This window comes from Cygnus olor, chromosome 1 (genome assembly GCF_009769625.2).
Source record: "Cygnus olor isolate bCygOlo1 chromosome 1, bCygOlo1.pri.v2, whole genome shotgun sequence".
Taxonomy (NCBI): Eukaryota; Metazoa; Chordata; class Aves; order Anseriformes; family Anatidae; genus Cygnus; species Cygnus olor.
The window spans coordinates 92,772,398-92,793,184 of record NC_049169.1 but is presented as its reverse complement, the minus strand read 5'-3'; the positions used below and the strand labels follow the sequence as shown (position 1 = coordinate 92,793,184).

Below are 20,787 nucleotides of genomic sequence, written 5' to 3'. Positions count from 1 at the left end.
GCATCCCTTTTTAACTCCTCCCTGTGGAGGTGCTTCCAGGGCTCTGGCATGGATGCCCGGCAGTTGGAAAGAGTGGATGATGGGGTAGGGGGCTTATGTGGTAACTAGGTTAATTAATCACATGGCAGGGAGCCCTTGTACAGATGTTTATATCATTCCAGAATGAAATAATAACAAGTAGGGATATTCCTGATCATAAAATAATCTAAGTTAAGAGTATCTAATTCTTTATTAAGCAAGACTTTTGGATAATTGACAAAAGCAAACATTAATCACAATCTGAAGGTGGTACACTTTACATTTAAGAAGTTAATGGTTTAATTTCAGGACCTTGCAAGCTTCTCTGTTCTCTGTCAGCAGGGAGGTGCACTCAAATCCTCACATGTTGGTGTCAGGCTGTGCGTTGTGTGGCTGCTGCGAGTGCTGATAGGAAACCAGTCTGCTGCTTTCTTGGCATTGTTGGAAAGGCAGGTCCAGACCTGTGATTGACAGGAGGAAAACTGATGTCATGCTCCCAAATGCCAGGGCCCTGTGGTGGTTATACTGAAGTGGGCAGCCGAGCTCCACCACAACCTCCCTCTCACTCCCTCCCCTCAAAGAGGAAGGGGGAGAAAATACAACACAAAGAGCTCAAGGTTTGAGATGAGCATGATTTAATTAAAGGGAAAGGGAATGGGGAGAAAAAGAAACAAAAAAAACCCAACAAGGCCGTGCAGAAGCACAGAGAGAAAGGAAAAAAAAGTTGTTCTCTACTTCCCATCAACGAGCAATGTTCGGCCATGTCCTGGGAAGCAGGGCCTCAAAACGCGTAGCGGTTGTTCAGGAGGACAGCCCCTTCCCCCATGAGAGCCCCCCTTTTTTATTGCTGAGTGTGACATCAGGTGTTATGGAATATCCCTTTGGTTGATTTAGGTCAGCTGCCCTGGTGATGTCCCCTCCCCATCACTTGCCCACCCCCAGCCTACTGGGGCTTGGAGGGAGTCCTGATGCTATGCCAGCACTATGCAGCAATAGACACAACACTGGAGTGATACCAGTGCTGTTCCAGCTACGAGTGCAGAGCACAGCACTGTGTGGGCTGCTGCAGGGAAAGGTGACTCCATCCCAGACAGACCCAACACAGGCCCTGAGAGCACTAATAGCCCTGACAGTCCCTGCCAACTTCCCCCAATTAATGCTTCTTAATTTACCTTAAATACACTAATGGTGTGGTGAATTTGGCTATGAGTCTTGGTGCCAGATATGATGAACTTGGATTCTAGCAAGGTAAACCAGCAAGATATCTGAAATGGTACAACATGTGGAAACCCACAAAGCATGTGCAATACTTCTCTCTGTGACAGGGTGAGAGAAGGCAGTGGTGTGAACAGCTCAGCTACAGAGGCCGTGAGCCGATGGTTTGGCTGGGATCTTCATGTTGCAGGGGGTTTCAAGAGCTGAAAGAAGGCTGGGAATGGCTTCAATTGCCCAGCCCTGTGAAAGCTCAGAGGAACTATGACCTTGAAAAATAGATTTGGACTTGGGAAAAACTTTAGTTTTCTCCATGGCAAGTTTATGATTAGGAAGAAATTCTAGGAATTTTATTGATGTTGCCCATATTAATATGCCATCTTGGACTTCACCAAAGCCTCCTTTATGCATCTCCTTAATGGAGGAGGAGTGCTTGCATGAGGTGTATTGTTGTGGGAAGGGAAAATATGCTGATGGAAGACAACTGGCAAAAGCTTTTGTGTGCCAACCAAAGCGGTAGCATACAAGCCATGTGAGTTTTCCTAACACCACAACTTGGTTCCTAGCTGGATGTTCTTTAGACCTTGTCAAGTCTTTCTTTTAAATTTTGTTGTGTTGTTAGGAGGAAGGTGATTGTTCTAGTGGTACAATATAAGAAAGTGAACAGTAGTTGGTGCTGCTGTCTCACATTAGAGCAGGTGAGTCTTGGCTGCAGTCCTTACTTTCTGTGTGAGACTCACAAAACTTCTCTGCTCTGAATTCTGTGGGTTCTTACTCAAGCATTTACCCAGTGCAGAAGCTCATGCTTCTGACTGAGAAGGGGGACAAATTTGACACTAAACAACAGAGTTGGAGATGCAGTGTGCAGATGAAGGGGGTCTGAGCAGGGATTTAAAACTGAGGTTCTTGAGGGTATGGAGCACAGCAGTGTTGACCTGGGCTGGTCCTGGTTTGGTTAGGAGTGCAGGGGAGCCTGTGGTACTGACTGCCTGAAAAACAAAGGAAGGCCGTCTGCCTTAGCCTACATATTTAAGTTGAATTGGTCAGAGAGGAACAGTGCTGAAAGTTACAGAAATGCAACTGAGTGGCATTTCTTTGAGTGGCAGAAATGCAATGAGCAAAAATGGGTAAATGGTGTACATCAGGTGTGACGTGATGGACTGATAAGGTTCCTCAGAAATTCTGTAACTACAAGGAGAACGACCATGTGGATTTTACTTTCTTGCATAAATTAAAAGCAGGTATTTGTTGGCAGGATGTGTATTTTTCTGACCTCCTAGGCCTCCATTTATCAGCCAGAGTTTTCCATGGTACTGTCAACGTGTTTGCAAAGTCTGTTCTAAGGAGAGAGTCTCGGCATGTAAAATATGAGCTATTGAAAGTATTGAGAAATGTGAACTTCTGAGGAAAGTAGTCATGATATTGTTTGGCCACCTACACCCAACTTCGTCCCTGCTCCCCACTTTGTCAGGGCATTGAATTATCTTGCCAGCTTCTCTGTACTACTGCTGCTTGTAGATAAAAAGTTATTTCTGACCCTCATATGTTCACTCCTAAACACCCATCTTTCTGTCCTGGCCTGTGCAAGACTGGCATACACGTCATAAGTAGTAACACTGTGGTAGGTTGGCTGTTCTTAAAAGGCCTTAGGCTGGATCTAGACCAAGAGAATTTTTGTCCCAGATAGCTTAAAGGTAAACATGATGAAACTGTGTAAATATAAAGTACTATGTAAATATCCAGTACAACCACTAACTTGGCTTTATCAACTATTTAGTGAAGACCATGAATACGTATGTACACATGTAGAAATAGACTCAAGTCTCACCTGATTTTTCCCAGCATAAATGTTTAGACACAAACTAAATAACTTGAAATGCTAAGGTAGGTTGTTGGGCTTTTTCTTTAGGGCAAGCAAAATTGTCTGGACTAATTACTCCTCCTATAGATGTATTTTAGATCCAAGAGTTTGTAAATTTATTATAATAAATAATAAATTTACCATACTAACTTAAGTTGATAAATGAACTCCCATGAAACTTTTTGAAAGCTAGGTCTGTTGGCATCATTAACTGCATGCTGTCTCACATCCTTGAACAACCATCTCTACTGTGAAAAGAATTTACCACCAAGGTCAGCTGTCCTTCTTCCAAAGTTATGGTTTGTAAATCACATCTGGATATTTATGCTGATAGTCAGTTTTGTTCTTCTCTGTACATAGTTCATGGGCTTTCTTGAATGACACCTTATGGAACCTTATCAAAGTCCAATATAAGCAGTTTTGGTATTGACTAGCTGAGAGTCCTTTTCTGGTAAGAACTAACATAGATTTTTGAAATACAACAATGAAACAACCTAAATTACCATGTATAAAAACATTAGTACATGTAGAAATGAGTGAATACTGGGAGTAACTACTTCCAAAAGCATACGCATATCCAGGTGTATTGATCTCATGCCTGAAGGGGCTCAGGGAAGGCCAGGTTGGAGTTAGATGGTCTTTAAGGTCCATTCCAACCCAAACCATTCTATGATATGAACATGATTATCTCAAGGTAACATGTCTATACGACTGATCTTCCTGTGAAATCTCTGTGCTTTTCCTAGCTGTGCATGCAGATGAGACTGTTCTTGTCCTTATGCTTGGTGTAGTCTTCCAGAAGTGCGGGCTGCGTTATTTTCTGTAGACTTGCTGAGTGTGTTCATGTTCCCCTTGTATACCCCTAGGGTGCTAAAAACATGGTTTTAGATGGGAATACAGCATTGCCTGTTTCCTTATTGAGTTGCTGCTGCCTTCTTTTGTGCACTGACGTTGTGCTCTTTGCCAAGGTTGTACATGACCTTAGCTTTTATAGCTTCCTTTCTCATTTAGTGTTGAGAATCTTGTCTTTTGCCTGCAGCCCGTGATGTCTTGGTTAAATCTCCAACAAGTGCCCCCATTCTTTTTCTTCCTCTCATACCACAGAAGAATAGCAAATGTTTCGAAAGCTACTTTGCTGTTCTCCCTGTTGGAACACTCCTTTGCCTAAAGGTCTGCACAAGCCTTGGCTGGACTGCTCACAGTCATTGCTATTAGTCAAAGCATAGTCAAAGACATTGCTCTTACCAAAATACTAATGTAGTCAGTCTGTGCAGAAAGTTGGTCTAGTTTAAAAATAACCCAGCAAAAAAGCACCCTGGTTCCCTGAAGAGGTACATCAGCACATCAGGGAGGGCTAGTAGCAAGGGGCTGGGGCTAGGGGCTGGGGAAGAGTCGAAATCAGCTCGTTTCCCCCAGGAGCCCAAGAAAATGGCCCCTGGAAGCACAGCCAAAAACTGCAGTGAGTGTGTGGTCTGTGGGGGGATTCTCATGGCTTTACCAGCTGTCCTGTCTGTATACCTATGTTTATATAACATATCATACTTCAGATATGATTATGAAGTCTGAGACACACTCTTGTTGGTGTTTGTATGGTATTTGGTACAAATGTGACATTATTACAGCAGGAGAAGTATATAACAGTGGATTTTAGGGAGAGATTCAACTAGATTTTTTTTAGCTGAAGGAAAATAGAAATAAGCTGAGAGAGATTGGAAAGGTTGATATTTAAGAAAAAAACAAATCTAAGTCTCTTTGTAAAACTTGTGCATGCTGTTCTGTATTCCTTCCATAAATTATTTTTATCTCCACTTATAGTGTCTGGTATTAAACTAGACATTAAATTCCAAAGGATGGTTGTTTTTCCAAATGTATTTGTTACAAATAGCGTGCCTTGATCTAGAGACAGGAGCTTCTTGCATATAATAATAAAAAGCAATAATAATTACTCCTGTTTGGAAGTCAAGTTGAAAATTATTTTGACTATATGGAAGAAATGTTTACTTGCATGAAGCGTAAAACAGTAGGCCTTTATGGTCTTCCTTACTGTGTGATGGTGTAAACTACAAGTATAGATGCTGTAGTCTGTGGACATACTGGCTTAAAAACAAGATCACATCCTGATGCGTTTGTTCTGGGAGGATGGTAATCATTAGGGATTAGAGTTGGACAATATTTTAGCAAGATATCTTATGTACTTTCTCTGAATTCCTTTTTTTTTTTTTTTTAGTATTGGTAATACTGTCACCACGAGCTTGCACCTAGAAAGTGATTCTTTATCCCTTATATGACCTCTCCTGGAGCTTGTACACAGGTCCTGCTGTGGAAAAGAATAATACCCTCGTTTATAAATACAAGGCTGAAGTTTTAGAGAGATTTTATGCAAGTATGGTGCACTTCTAAAACACGTGAACTTCAGCTTCAGTAGCTCTGGAATCTGGTGATATGAGCTTTCTAGCTCTGTCTACAGTATTTATGCTCATGGCAGGTCTGCAGCTCTTTGTTACAAGGACGGTTTTGAAGTGACACATGCATTTTATTCAGGAGTAACACTGCTGTTTCTCTGTTTTGTGGCCATTGTTGTTTGTGTTCTTTTCTGTTCTAATTTTAAACCTCCTTCTGTATTCTAATTTAGCTGGAGTGTTCAATGTATTCATTTTTACGTTACTTACATGTCTTTCCTATCTCCTAGTGGCTTGATTTCAGAGAGATCTAATAAAGCCAGCTGACTGAGAAATGGATTTCTCCATTTCACAGGAAAAAGCACTTATTTTAGGAACGTGATTTCTTTTCTCCCTGATTTGAAATGGAAACTAAGTTCAAAATTTTATATGGAAGTCAGATTATGAAGAAACTACTTCAGATGTATTTGAAAACAAAACCACGATGCACTTAGTGGTTTGTTTAACATTTTGTGATATTCTCAATGACCATATTAATGTCTTGGTCCCTTTGAATCTAAACTTGTTTTACTGCTCAAAGAAGTGGAAAGGGAAAAGAAGAGGTACCTACAGACACAATAAAGAAAACTCTGCAGCCAAAATGTGAGCTTGTATAGAGCAAGATATAAAACTTCTGTTGAACGTGGCTTTGCCATCACTTCTCCTTTTCATTTAAACTTAAATTTTGAGTAATACTAATGGTGGATTGAAAATGCAACAAAAACCTGGCAATATTTTTCATCCAAATAGTTTAAAAAAGGATCTTTTTCTTTTTTCCATTTGAAGAAATAGCCTGCCTTTGATTTAAATACCATTTCAAATAATGTGTAACATCACTGTGACATAATACTGAATATTTAGTCTTCATTATGTAATTTATGATGAAAGGAATAGTTTAACTTATATGTTTTATAAAGACTATAATATTACTGTTCACTGCAGTGTCTGGGCACCTCACAAATCCAGGAGTGTGCCTAAAAAGCCTTGTTTTGGAAGGAATTGTTATCCTCACAGCTGGTAACAAATGTGACTCTGTGGCTATCCCTGCATTGTGACAGCCACCTCTGCTCTCAGAACTGTGACAGTGCAGAAACATCTGCTCGAGTTGTTAACTTTAAGCTAGGTAGATTGAGTATTGCAGTTTTGTAGCCACAACAGAGTCGTGTTTTGTATGTGTTATGCCATATATTTGCATGATTCTCAAATAATCATTTCAAAATACTTGGTGTCCCCTGCTGTAACACCTCAGCTCCCCACAGGTAGGGCTGCACACTGGAAATGAGCAAAAGTTAAACAGGATTTCATTTTGCATAAAAAGTCTTTGAACTACAGTTGATGGTGCAGAATGGCTTGCATGGGTCCTAGAATCAAGTGTAAAGGGAGGGGACAGTATGCAACAGAATATATTTGAAGGAAAAAGCCTCCCTTTTTTTTTTTCTCACCACAAAATAACTTTCTCAGCTGTAACCATGTAATGTGCCCTCAATCCAGCTAGTTTTTTATGCTGTTGTACATCACCAAGGACTGCAAATTGCTGTTATGTTACCACTACATTTAGTACTGCGCTCTTATTTAAAATGACTTCTGAGCAGTTGTCTTGATTAGAGCACTTAAATGCATAAATAATGCAGTGGACTTAACAGTGAGGGAAGAAATAGATCAACTGGAGCTGTAACTCTCGAGGATACATTTTTCTCACTTCTTGATTTTATGGATTATTTAAAAGTAGTAGCTGTAATCACAACGGTTTTTGTAATGTTTTCATTTAGAATAGTAGCATTTACTTTGATCTGTTGCTATTGTATGTAGGAGGTAATCCTGATATTTAGCCTACAGTATCTTTCCCTAATGTACAGACTAATGAAGATTTGCAAGCATTCATTTCCTACTGTTTCCAGAAAATGAACATGAAGTTCAGAACTTGGTAGCTCTTCTCACTAGTTTTGCATGGAGGAAAAGATGTGAAGAATATACAAATAACCCCCAGGTCATCACCACCAGTGCTGTACCACCAGCATGTTTTCCTCCTCGGTCCTGAGGTGGTGTTTTAGACATTTGTAATAAGAAAACTGGCAAAATCATGAGTATTTCTGCAAATGGCATTTCAAAGTGTTAAGGAGTTACACCAGTCCTGATGTACCTGCTAAGGCCTGAGGATGGGCATGTTCTTCTAAGTGAAGAAAGAAGGAAAAAAGCTATACCTTTTCTGAGTTTCTTGTTGTGCATGACAGACTTTGCTATTGAAAACATATGTTCAAACAACACAAAGAGCGGAGTGAGTAGGAGGATTTATTGCAGCCAGTCCTTTTTTCCTGATCATGTGTAGTCCTGCATACCTGATCTTATTTTCCAAAGTACTAAGATAAAGTGTAGCCATCCTTGCTTTTAAGGTGTAGGCTCAAGAAAGCACGTCTGACTTCTGTGGAGATGTGACTGAATGGATGGAAGAGAAGTTGTATGCAGATCCCAGAACCCCTACCCCTATATGACTGCTCCTTTGGCCAGAGGGGGGAAAAAGATAATGAATTTTTCAGTGCAATAATAAATATGAAAAAAGAAAGCAACTCCCCCCACCCGTTCAGCTGTCCCAACCTAGGCCATTTGTTTATTCCCTAGCAGAAGATAAATAACTCCTAAAGGTAAACAACATTTTTTTGCCTAAGTTTTGCAATGGCAAACAATTTTTCTGGAATGCAACCAGGTTGAAGGGTGAGGATAATTCTTAAGAAAAGAGTTATGCTTGTTAAACAGGGAAGTGAGATAACAGAACATCAAAGAATGAGTACTAAATCAGGCTACCTCACCAGCAAGAGCGGGATGCAACCAAATAAGATGAAGGCTTCAGAAAATAGAATGTGTAGGAAGGAGTTAATGTTAAATTTTTTGTACATTTCAGTGCAAACTGCAAATAGGATATGTAGAGTAATGAAAAGAAGATAGGGGTATCAGATGACAGGACTGTTCCCTGTAATTGCAACTTTCCACCTGAAAAATGCTGTCGGTCCTCTCAGTGTAGGGCACTTAGAGACGGGTGATGGCGGGAGGGAGGGGGAGAAACAAAGCTGATTCAGTGCAACAAGAATGTAGGTGTGTGTATGCCTCTTGTATGCTGTGATGAAAGAAATCAAATGTGAACTTGAATAAAAGGACCCTTTTTTGTTTGCCATGTCACTCCTGTGATGCAATGTATAAGAAGTTTTACATGCCTGCACCTCCAGTAGCTCCTCCCTGGTACTCCAGCGGCCTGGCTACTTGATTAAGACGGAGAAGACCAAGTTTAATGCATTTCTTAGTCTGAGGGATTGTAACTTATTTCTTAGGGCAGTGCTTTAGGTACTGATCTACAGCTAAGCTGGGTTGTTCTCAGTTGTCCTAAGCAATATTACGGAGTCTGCGTGACCAGTTCAGGTGAGGTGGGGACAAACTGTCACTAAGCCAGGAGTAAGTTCTGTTCATTGACTTAATAGAGCTGAACCTCAGGGGAGAGGCTCCCTTGAGCTAGAGGAAGGACCTTCAGTCTGCTCAGACCTTCAGTCTGTGGAGTTGGTAGAGCCACAGAGGCATGACTGATTTTGTGATTTTAACTATTAAATAACACCTTTATCTTTGAAGATGGCCCAAGGGGGAAGCAAATGTTTATTCAGTAGGATGTAAAAACACTCAGTTTTTCAGTTTCAGCAAAGAGCATAAAACATCCACCTCAAGTGGATCTAAATTCATGACCTTTTTTTTCCTCATGTAGCCATTAAATTGGTAACTCCTACTTGTGTAGGTGGAGTCCTTCGGGCTCAGGCCTCTGCCTGGTGGGGGCCTGGGGCAGGAAGGTACTCTGGTGCTGGATGCTCATAAATGATGTGAAGACCAGTGAAATCGATGCACCCTTGGCAAATTATGATTTGGAAGCTCATTATCTCTTTGTGAAACTCATTTTCCAGCCTACTGATTAAGCTTATAAAAGCACAGTTTTAATATGCCTCCTGCTCTGTTTTTAATTCCCTGGCTGACAGTAAAGAATATTCTAACCAACTCTCAGGACAATTTATACTATTCTTTTATCTCAATGGCATATTGATCCTGTTGAACATCCCCTCTGCAAAATAATGAACATGCATCTTAAATCCAGTTCATAGAGGTCGTGTAGTGAGCTTCATTTTTTCCTAGGGGGACAGTCTGCAGCTCCATATTCTGATACTGAGTACAACCTAGGAGGAACGGGTCAGGATTCTTATATGGCAAATTTTTTCTGATCTCTTCTTGCTTGTTCTCTCTCCTTGATTAGTTTCCTGATACCTGATGCTGTTTGCATTTTGGAGTTACTTCACAGTAAATGCTAGAAAATCATCCTAGTAATTAAAACAGGCGCTGTGTTGATAGAGGAAGAAGCTCTTGGAAGGTGGTCGTAAGTCTATGTGGCCTGAATAAATATGGGAAGCTCTGTGTTTATTGTGCTATTGCACTTCCTTACTTGCTGTGTTCTTAAATAAAAGGAGCTCTAAAAAACAACAGAAAAAACAAAAGCAAAATAAAAACACCCACAGATTAAAAAACGAAACACCCACACATTAAAAAATAATCCTAAGAGAAGCTCTTAGTGCCACGTCAAACAAACTCCACAAAAAGAGAAGCCCTGTCATACCAGGGGAAGGGACACACAGGTGGATTGTGCAGGTTTGCTGGTATGCTAATGGACATTAAACTCTCATCCTACCTTATGCAGAGATCTCTTTCCTCCTTAGAGAAACCCAGGCATGTGCACACATATAGTCAGCAGCAGAATGCATTTGGACAAACACCCCCATTTGCTTCATCTCTGTTCAGACTGTTATTGAACATGAGCAGCAACTGGGGCTGTCTGTGTGTAATTTTCCACCATTGTGAGCATGGACTGAGTCTCTGAAAAGGAAATAGCCTTCAGGATTTGCCTCTGGAATAATGGAAAACTCAGGCATGTTTCTTTGCAATGCAAGCTAAACTACCTGTATTTTTCAAACAAATAATTATTGCCGCACTCACCCTATGCTCTAGAGTCTAACAGGCTCCCAGTCATACGAATGAGACAATCTTTCAGCAACTTAACACTAAACTTGAGAACAGGTGAAATAAGGAAACCACTTAGAGGAAAATAACCTCTCTGTGATGGCCCTTTCTCAGAAATAGAAGATTTGCTGTTCAGCACCAGCAAGTGTGTAGGGAACCAGCTGAATGGGAGAATCTGTCCACTCCTCTAAGTACTTAATGGGACACTTATTTCCTTTTGCTAAAGAAAGGCCGGTGACATCTGCATTTAGTTGAAGAAACGAATAGCAGAAACAAAATATTTTAATGCAAGAAATTGACTGTTTTTAAAGCTTTTCTACAACACTGAGAACTTATTTCTTGCTACCAAGAAGTCAGTTTTCCGGAAAGCTGGAGAAGCTGACTGTAGTCTCATGTTTTTATTAATCCCAATTCACAATTTGTTACCATTTCTTATTTAAGTTTACCTCTGCTGATACTGAAATGCATCGGTCCTTTGATGTATGATGTTGTGCATTGGTATGACTAACAGGGATTTATGTATCCTAGCTCTATGGTCTTTACCCAGATGAGACTGATGCCAGGGTTATTTACAATCTGTTCAGGTCGTGTTTTTGCCTTTGGTAAAGCTCTGCATAAACTGGATTTGGGTTCTGTGAAATGTTTCAGTGCAAATGTAATTTCATGATCATTTTTTCCTCACATGTGCTCCCTGTTCTGCTAACAGTTTGCATTTGAGAGACTTAAATTACTGTTGCTTCAGCAAGATAGAAAGGGAACTAGTTAGTTCTCAGGCTGAATATTGTTTGGTTATTTAAAACTGGTAAACTCTCTCTCTAAATGCCAATAATATAAATAGACATGACACTTTTTAAACCTTGTGTTTGTGTAAGTGTATTTGACTACATCTTGAGAAGAATTTCTCATACAGTATCGATTCTTTTGAAATATTTTTCCTTGCAGCTACATGAGGTGTTTCTATGTACAGTATGAACGTGTAGTAAACTGCTAGTCTGTTAACTGGGTTCTGAATTAAATCTGATCTTTCACACTATTACCCGATTTCTTTCCTGAATGTCTTATACCAAGGGGCTTTATACTGAGAAACAGCTAGAAAAGTATGTAGGTTTTTAAATGCAAACAAAAACGAGAAACACAAAGCACCTGGAGGAGGGACAGAAAATGTTTATAGGCCTATGCAGTTTCATCATAAGGAGAGATGAATGTACTGGTGTGGGCCTGGGTGGAGAAGAGGCAGATAAGAGGGTATGTAATAGCTGTAAACAGATAATTATAAGGTCTAGAGAGGAAACGCATGAGAATGCCTACAAATATATGTCTATATCCCAAATATAAACTAACTTCTGTCAGGTTATGCTTTTAATCATGCATTTTTCCTGAAGGTTTTTGAAACCTTTGGTTTTGAGGTATATTGCAGACAAGATACATGACTAGATAAGCTAATCACGTGTAAGAGTTCCTCTGATCCTAAACAATGGAAATATGTTTTGGCTGAATTGTTCCCTCTAGAAAGCCTTGTAGGTTGCAGAATTCATTTCACGGACCCTCCAGCAATCACTCTGCACCTTCTGAACTTGTTCCTGAAAAGGCTGAGTTCCCCTTAGGAGAGCAATACCTTTAATTTCTAAACTGAGCACGGGAATTCCATGTGAAATATAGAACTGAAGAGTATCTTGTTTTGGAATAGTCTTATTTCTCCTCATGCTTAACAAGTTAGCAGTCTAGTTGAGCTTTGTGGAATTTCTCATTAATGGTGAAGTTTTAATACTGGTGTAAACCTGTCAAAAGAAAATATAGAATATCTCCATAGCTCTATAGAAGAGGATAATTGTGATAAACGTGGTTAAAGGAAAGATTCTTTCTTTTGCTGATTAATAATAAATAATATTCTTCTTCATTTTCCTAAGAGAAATGCTAATTTGGTAGGCTCTGAAGTTATATCATGGGAATTTGCCCATGCAGAATTTAGCTTACATATGGACTGGTTAAGAGTCTTTGGACTTGCCCCTTTGTTTGGAATTTGTTCTTTTCTACTGAGTTTTTCCATTCTGTTGTAGTCATTGTCTCCTTGTGGATATTTGGGTATCAGCAACAAATTTTGGGTGAGTGGGGGCTTTCCAAATCCTGAAGGAGAGGGTAAGAAAACTGTTTTTCTCCATGTTGTCTCTCTACATGGAAAGAGAAAGCTCCTTAGATATTAGTTACTACAACTTGTAATCAGGCTGTGTTCAAAAATTCTCTAAAATCATTGCTTAAAAGAATCAGGTCTTCTAATCTCAAATAATACACAAAACAAATAGTGAGCCAGGCAAAAGGATTTGTGGAATAGAGACAGATTCTGAATTTTTAAATGAACAAGTGTATTATAGTCGTAATGAGGTACATTTGGAAAGCTACACTTTGCTTTTTACCTGATAATTTCATAGTGTTGTTGTTTTATTTGCTCTGGCCAGAATAGCTGTTTGGAATCATTTTGAAGCAAGCTTGCAAAAATATTGGATGTTTTACAGAGCAAAAATAATTTCTCGACAAGTGAACTGTGTAAGATCAGAGAATCAAGTAGTTTGGAAACATCCCTTCAGGGATTAGTGGTGAAATATTCATTTTTTTTCCTCATGTTAATGAATACAGGGATTTCTTTTTATTTCAGTTTGAAAGAGCAGATAAATAAGCTAAGTTCCAGAGCTCTGGCTAAGCCCAGAGCGTGTAGCCACCATTCCTCTGTGCATAGCTGCTGAGACGACCGGCTTCTAGGGTGAGTCTAAGTTTGTAAGGACCTGTCCTGCAGCCTGCTTTGTTGTCTCTCTATTGAAAAACATTGTCTGCAGCAAGAGAAAGATAGGATGACAGCTGTGATGCTGGCAAGGACTCGGTTGTGTGTACATCCCTGTGTAGGGAAGCAACCCAAATGTTGTGGAAGTTGTAGTTGCTGCCAGTGGAAATGGAGAGAAATTGCACAGGGTGTCTTAAGATGATTTGATGTTTTTAATAAACTCATCTGAAGGCCAAAAGGCAAGGGATAACTTTTGATTTTATAGCTGTCTTAAGATGAGATTCTTGTTTCGGAAACCTACTCAAGGGTAAGACCATGCTATAACACTCTTGTTTGTGAAACAGATATTACATCGAGATACTTCGTTGTGGACGTGTGAGATGAGGTATCAAACCTGTCTAAACACTTAATATGAAGTAAAAGACATGTCATTGCTGCACATCCCTTGGTCTATCTTTTTATTAGTCCAAGGCTGCTCTAGTCCTTGCTATATTGAACTATTTATATTGTAAGGTTGGATTTAGTTTTTTGAGTCTGCTCACAGCCAAACCACCGTTAATGTTATAGGGTATGTCTGAAAAAAGGACTAGAAACTTAGAGGTGTAAAGAGCCTTTTGGTGCCCTCATAGTGTACTATAAACCGGATCCTTTGTAGAGCAAAATGGCTAAAAACAGACCAAGTTTTGTCTGCTTGGTTTGGGAGCAGCACTGGGCTCTCCCCGCTGGGTCTGGAGCAGCCAGGAATGATCTGCCATTCTCAAGTGCACAGAGCATGAGGATTGTGCATGAGGGGGCTTGCTGCTTAAGGGGAAATCTGCTTTCCTGCTTTGTTCCCTTGGTAGAGCATTTCTGTACGGTAGGGAAGCCAATGTGTTAGGCCACCACCATGGCTACTCTTTGGGGCTGGCCAGGGTTGCCATGGATGTGCTCAGAATTACTTTGATGTCTACTGGGAGTTGGCCTAAGTGAAGGCATGGCAGAGGGAGGGCTTCCCTGTTCTGAAAACCACGCTAAGCACCAAAAAGTCCAGGCACCTCCAAAGCTTCCTCTGTGGTGCCAAAACCTACAGACTGTGGTTTTACCTGACTAAAGGTGTAATGAAAGCTTCCAGGCAGAGATGGCTGAAACAAAAACTGAAGGGAGGGAGCAAAAGGAGGCAGGAGGGAGAAGAAAACTAATGTAACAAAAGGGAGTTAAACACCTCCCTCTGCCCCCCTCTAAGTCTCAGAGATCGGTGAGTAGATGTTATGAAGCAGGTTCAGTTTCTAGCAGCTTGATCTTGCCTTTGTATGCAGTTGGCTTTGTATGCATTGATGTACTGTTTGTAATTATCATTCTGTTGACACCTGTATTCATAATGACACCCCCATATCACATTTTCATCTCAGCGTGAAATGTCGCTCTTTTTGCTTTTGTTTTGTTCGGTACTATGAATTTAGCCCAGAATTGAAAAAACTGGACACTTCTCACAACACACAACGGGACATTGATAGCCTTGCAGCTTAGTTACTGATCCTATCTCAGTGCTTCCATCTGTCTCCTTCCTCCCACCCCTCTTTTTAAGCAGAAAAGGTTTTCCCTCAACAAGCTGATGACAGAATAATTTCCTCAGGTTGATTGTTTGCCCCACATGGACCTCTGGAGATCTTCATACAAGTGGAGAGAAGCAGATCAAAAGGCTGTAAAAAAAAAAAAAAAGGACTGAAAAAAGCCACCATAAAGATCCTGCTCAGGTTTCAGTCTGGTGATGAACAGACTTGTAAAGTATTCTGAGACCTGTCAAATTTTCCCATCTAAAATCCAGACCTATTTTAAAAAGAATTTTCATAATGAGTGTCTCTTTTCCCCCACCAGCAGGCTCAGAGTGTTTTCTGAAAAAGTTCTGCAGGGCAGAGAAGTTGAACACTTGATCACATGCGGGAGCACAGGATAGATGGAGTACAGCTGACTCAACAGCTACAGGGGATTTGGGTAAGTGCCCACCATGTCAGCCAACTAGAACTTTCTAAAATATTGGTAAATGTCAAATTACTTGTAGCTTACAAAAAAAAAGTTGTCGTTTTAACACTTGCCTGACGAATTTAATCTCACTGGGAAGTCTCAGATGGAGTTGGTTAGGAAAGAGGTCTTTAGGGAATGGCTAATGAAAACAAGAAGGCAAATTAGCATCCAACTATGAGAAGATGTTTTTTCTCAATTTATCTTTTACCTAAATGTACCCAGATCAGACCCACACTGTTAATGTGAGGGGAGAAAGGTTAAAAATCCCTTGCAGTGCTGAGGTTACCAATGTATGTCAAACCGGCTCACTTTGCTTTCAGGAGGAAAACAATCAATTGCTTGAGGGAGACAATGTTATCCAAGTTGTGGTGTCAGTGTGCCTGTTCCCACAATCATTGCATTGATGGAAGAAAATTTTGATAAGCGAGACTTATCTGGCTCCCACTGCAATATAATGAAATGGGTTTGCTGATTGGAAATGACATTGTCTCCAGTCACAAAGCAGACTGGATGTGATAATTGCACCACCTTTCATTATTTTTTAAAGTATTAATAATGACAATATATTCTTGAGTAAAAATAGCAGGGATTTGAAATCAAGTCTTCAGTTAAGCTGATGAACTGATACAATCCAAAATGACATAGTTATTCTAATTGCTGTGTGTACTGTGAGAGGAAACTTTACCACGGTCTAAGAGCAGCAGCAGAAGGGACTATTGGCCCTGCCTGTGTGCTTTTGATCAAAGAATTTTTTTTATTAGTGTGTGATGTTTTGTTTTCTTTCATCTAGGTCTTGAGCAGTATCCCTTAGGCTTGTTTTAGATGCTGGCTTGAAAATTACTTCAAGCCTTGCTATAAGTCCAAAACGGCTAGGAGAGGGACTCAAAGCACAGTGAAAGAAATATCCATAAGCAAATCTTTCATAATAAAAAATATTTTCTTTTTAAATGTAAGCTTCAGAACAGTAAGTGCTCTCTGATTTCAAGTGCTTATGAAACTTGTAGTTCTCTATACTTGGTCAGACCAAGATATTAGCAGCGATATTTACCCTGTGTTTGCTTAACTATTAAGGATCTGATAAGGCTGTACCATACTACAGCAGTATTCTACAGATTTACTGCATAATTTCTGTTCCTAAAAGTCAGGAAAATGAAGTCATCCCAATAGCATAAACTGTTGCTGCTTTTTGCCAGTGAAGTCTTATTTTAATGGTAACTTTTCAAGCTGCAAACAGATGGCTGCAGTATAATCTACTTGCTAGTGACATCAAGCATTATTTACTGAAGATTTATATTTATATTGCTCTCTTCAAAAGCGTAAAAAGAGTAATTAAGTAGAATGATACTCATTTAGATCTTCATCTGCCCATGTGACTGCAAGGCTCTTGGGGCAGGCAATAGGATTAAGAGTGTTTCATCTCTAGATCGGTGTTTTTTGAATCCAGACCATGATTAGAGGCGACTGAAGGCCATTATCATGCAATGACTCTTTAGTGGCCTATATTGAATGATTTGATGGTCTCTGTAAATTTGCTAGCTGATGGAACCCCCATAATGATCAGCAGTCTGAGAAGGAAATGAATAGCCCGAACGTGCATGTGTTGAATGTCTTTTAGCCTAGAAACAACGTGTTCATTCCAGGATTTAGGGCTGGTCTCTGTTTGCCCATACTGGGGACCCTGCTCAACCATTGCTTGTGTATTTGTCTAAGATGATCCTGGACTTGCTTTAGTCTCTTACTGATTTTCAAATTGCAACATCTCTGCTAAAAGTGAAAGAGGAACACAGTGTGGAACAGGTGCAAAAACAAAATCAGCCAATTTTTCTCAATATTCAGAGTAATTAACCAGTGACTCAAACTCTGTAGTCATTGTGCTCATTGCAGATACTTCTGCATACCAGTCTGTAGGTGAGTGCTGTATGCCTCATGGTAATGTGATGGTCCTTGTTTTGTAATCAGTCTGTTTTAATTATGGAACTTCTTTCTTGTTTATAATGTTCTGTGACCAAAGTGAGAAATCCAAAATAATTTTAATTTTATGATGCTAATCAGATACGCAGTGACTTTAATAGGAAGTATGTTTTCAGTTATATTCTTGCCTTTTCATGTTGAACCTAACTCTGTGCAAAGTTGCACTATGAATCTAACGTTGAACTCACAAGATTAAGGAGAAATGTAGAGTGAAGTGCAAAACATCAGATTATGAATTTTAATAATGAAAAGGAGGTCTTGCTTTGTTAAGGACTTCCACATCTGGCTTAAAATTATCTTTTTTTTGAGATGACTGCAATAGTCTTCAAATCCTATACTGAATTTGCTTTCTTTCTCAATCTCCTTTTGATGTATTTTTTTTTTCCTTATGTAGTAGACAACGTAAAGAGTATAAAAGTGAGAAGAGAATTTTTAAATTTAATTTAATTTGATTTTTTAAATTCCAGTCCGAAGATATAACCATTGATTACTTGCTTCAGGCCAGTTTTCCATGTCATAGAATCACAGAATCATTAAGGTTGGCTCTCAAATCTGCTCTCAGTGATGGCATTCTGCACTTCATATCCGTGTGAATGTCCCGTGGGAAACAATGATTAATCTTGCAGGTTGGGAGAACAGCATAGAAATCTTTCCTGTGTGGCTCAGTAATTTTTTTTTTTTATATATCTGAAGCTTTTAGTCGTTTTTTGCTTTCACATTTTATTGAGGAATCCGAGAATCATGGAGTCAAACATTTCAAACAAATTTGATTTTTTTTTTTAGCTTGCCTATCAGATGCTTAATATTTAGGTACTTTTCTTATATGATATGATGAATATTATTTGGAAAACACTAGTGTTCTCAAAGGCCTTAGGCTGTTAAAACAAATGTCTGAAGGAGTTTTAGCAATATCTTTGAAATGCAGGAATAAAGATCTAAGTAGCCTATTCAGATGATCTGTGTGGGAGGAAAAAAAACCATGTGTTCTGGTGATATTTAAGTAAAATCAAACTGTTCGTTAAGCATAACTACAATAAAAGCAGTATGGAATGGGTTGGGAGAAAGGTAACTCATTTGTATTTCACTAGTGGATGTAGGAAACAACTAGAGTAACTCTCATGCTTTGCACAGAATAGCAGGTCAACAGTTTGATCCATGTTTTCAACAAATGGCTTGTTCAAAAATAGTTATTTTAAAATGCTTTAGCTGTTTCGCTTCTAGTCTCATATCTCCTTGGAAGGTGTTGTGCTACTTTGTATGAATCTTTTGGAAATATTTAGTGTAGTCATATTCTTCATTTGATCACTGTTTCTCTTTTTACCTTGTAAGTATGCAGTAAGTTTCTATTCAGACCATACTACAAAAAAAAAAAAAAAAATTCTCAGTGTACCCAAGGATTTGTTGTAACAGCAAATAAAGACATGTATGCTAAAGTACATTATTTAAATTATTATGAATGTTTTGAGGTGTTAAAAGATTGTTTTGACAGCTTATAGGCAGTATGGCACACTGATTACATTTTCCTAGCCTTCAGACAGGTTAAATAAAAAGCAAGTTTTAGCTGGAGTTTTGCCTGTCTAGGGCTATGAGAAGCTGCGGATGTACCAAGGCTGCTATGGATCTCTATGCATATTTGCTGACTTTATAGGTTGAAGGACACTTTATGGCTGTAAGGCTTTTCTATTATCTACCCAACAAACACATTTAACTCTCATTAACAGTAATAAGGTACATAAAAATAACCAAAGCTGTGTCTTTGGGAATAAGATCTGGATTTTCAGTCTCTCTGTGTTCAGGGTTTAGAATGGTTTTAGAATGGTTATTTCATTTCAATTCAGAAGAAAGCTATGTATTACTTAAACATATTTTAAGGTCTTCATTTTCAGTTGCCCGTATAGTGTGCTGATCTAGATTTAAAGTCTACAGTGTCCAAAAATGAGACTGAACACATTTTTGGACTTGTTTTTTGAAAAATGTACAAAAAATTTAGTTTTATCCTAAAGCTTATGAAATTTTGATTTTCCAGTCCCTTTACAACAACCTTTCACATAGGATTAAAAAGAAGGGACAGATAAAGAGGCATTGATCTTCCACAAGAGGAATCCACACCAAAATTACTAGACTTGAATCTGGAAGGTGGTTTCTTCAGAAAGGCATTAAATGTTCTTAGTTTTATTATTTCCTTGTATGTGTTGTGACATTACACTTGAACTCTAGTGCATAGTACCATCAAATGCTGTAACTTTGGGAACATCCAGTTTGTTTTGCAGGTTTCTGTCATCAGCTTTTGGTTTAAGAAAGTGCTGGTCTTCAAAATCTAATATGTGTCTGTGTGTGTATATACATATGTTATGTATATGTGTATATCTCTATATTTTCAGCTTTGTAGATTTTACTTGATCTCAGAAATAGTGTGGCACTGAAGTCTGAAGTCAGAGAAATCTGCAAGAAAAGAAATTCTGTATTTCCAAGTCTTGAGAACAAATATTATCCACAAGTGGAGGGAAATCTATAAGTTGAAACCTGTTCCTAAAAAGTTCTTTGCATCTCGGGTGCCCTTTTTTAATGTCACAATCCTTTAGAAAAAGAATTATCAACATTTCATGAGCTTGTTTTCAAAACAGATACTATAAAGGTCCAAATCCTATTTCATCTGTGTGAGAAGAGCTATGGATGTAAAAAAAGTCAGTGATAGAGAAAACATGATCTGGATAATTTGTTACGATGGGATGTGCCAGTTAAATGAGAAAGTTCCACTGAAGGACTGGACGTAGAGTTATTTTTCTGGTTTTGTTTGTCAGGTTACTTTTAAATGCAAATGACCTGGTACACACCTGTAAGGAAAATACTTCTGGAAGATCTGATGGAAGTGCAATTAACATGCTCCACAACTTCAGAAGCAAGTGCAGCAGCAGGACGGACATGAACCAAAAAGACAAGGAACTATTCTGTCATGAGATGACTATGAGAAATAGTATGCATTGAACAATAGAACTTATAAATATTTTTGAGTAAAAGCAATATTTTTTCTATTCCATTACTTGTAGAGACCTAATGTATGTTGCTAGAAACCATTTAGGCAGTTACTAGATCTGTATGAAAACACTTCTAAATGGAACACTTATTCCACTAACTTTATTATGCACTTATCACATCTATAATTTTCTTTCAGAAATTTTCATTATTCCCATTAACTATTCTTTCTGAAAGACTTACCCTGTCAAGAGACATAAATATCACCATATTATTTTGCAGCACTGCCACACCCCATAAATGGAAAATTAAGAACAAGCAGTAGGTTATAAACTGTTGTTATATAAGATGAATATTTGAAATAAATAATATGCTCAAGTCAGCACTAGCTCACAAATGAATTTCAATAAAAATGAAGGGCTGAATCAGTAGTGAATGCTGTTGACAATGGAAAATTTTTGAAGATCATTCTGAAGAGGATGGATGAACAAGAACAGACATGA

The 20,787-nt window shown here is 38.9% G+C and overlaps 1 protein-coding gene across 7 annotated transcripts in view; it reads left to right on the top strand.

The window, feature by feature from the left end:
- Positions 1–20,787, top strand: part of ZPLD1 (zona pellucida like domain containing 1) — a 107,796-nt gene that overhangs the window by 63,062 nt on the left and 23,947 nt on the right. For 2 of the 7 annotated variants that reach the window (XM_040569506.1, XM_040569482.1), the window contains exon 2: positions 15,197–15,310. The exons of 3 other annotated variants lie outside the window; for them this stretch is intronic. The gene's annotated coding sequence lies outside the window, so the exon portion shown is untranslated. Of the gene's footprint in view, positions 1–15,193; positions 15,311–20,787 lie in introns of all 7 variants that reach the window. 2 more of the 7 variants (XM_040569498.1, XM_040569474.1) reach the window with 1 other exon arrangement.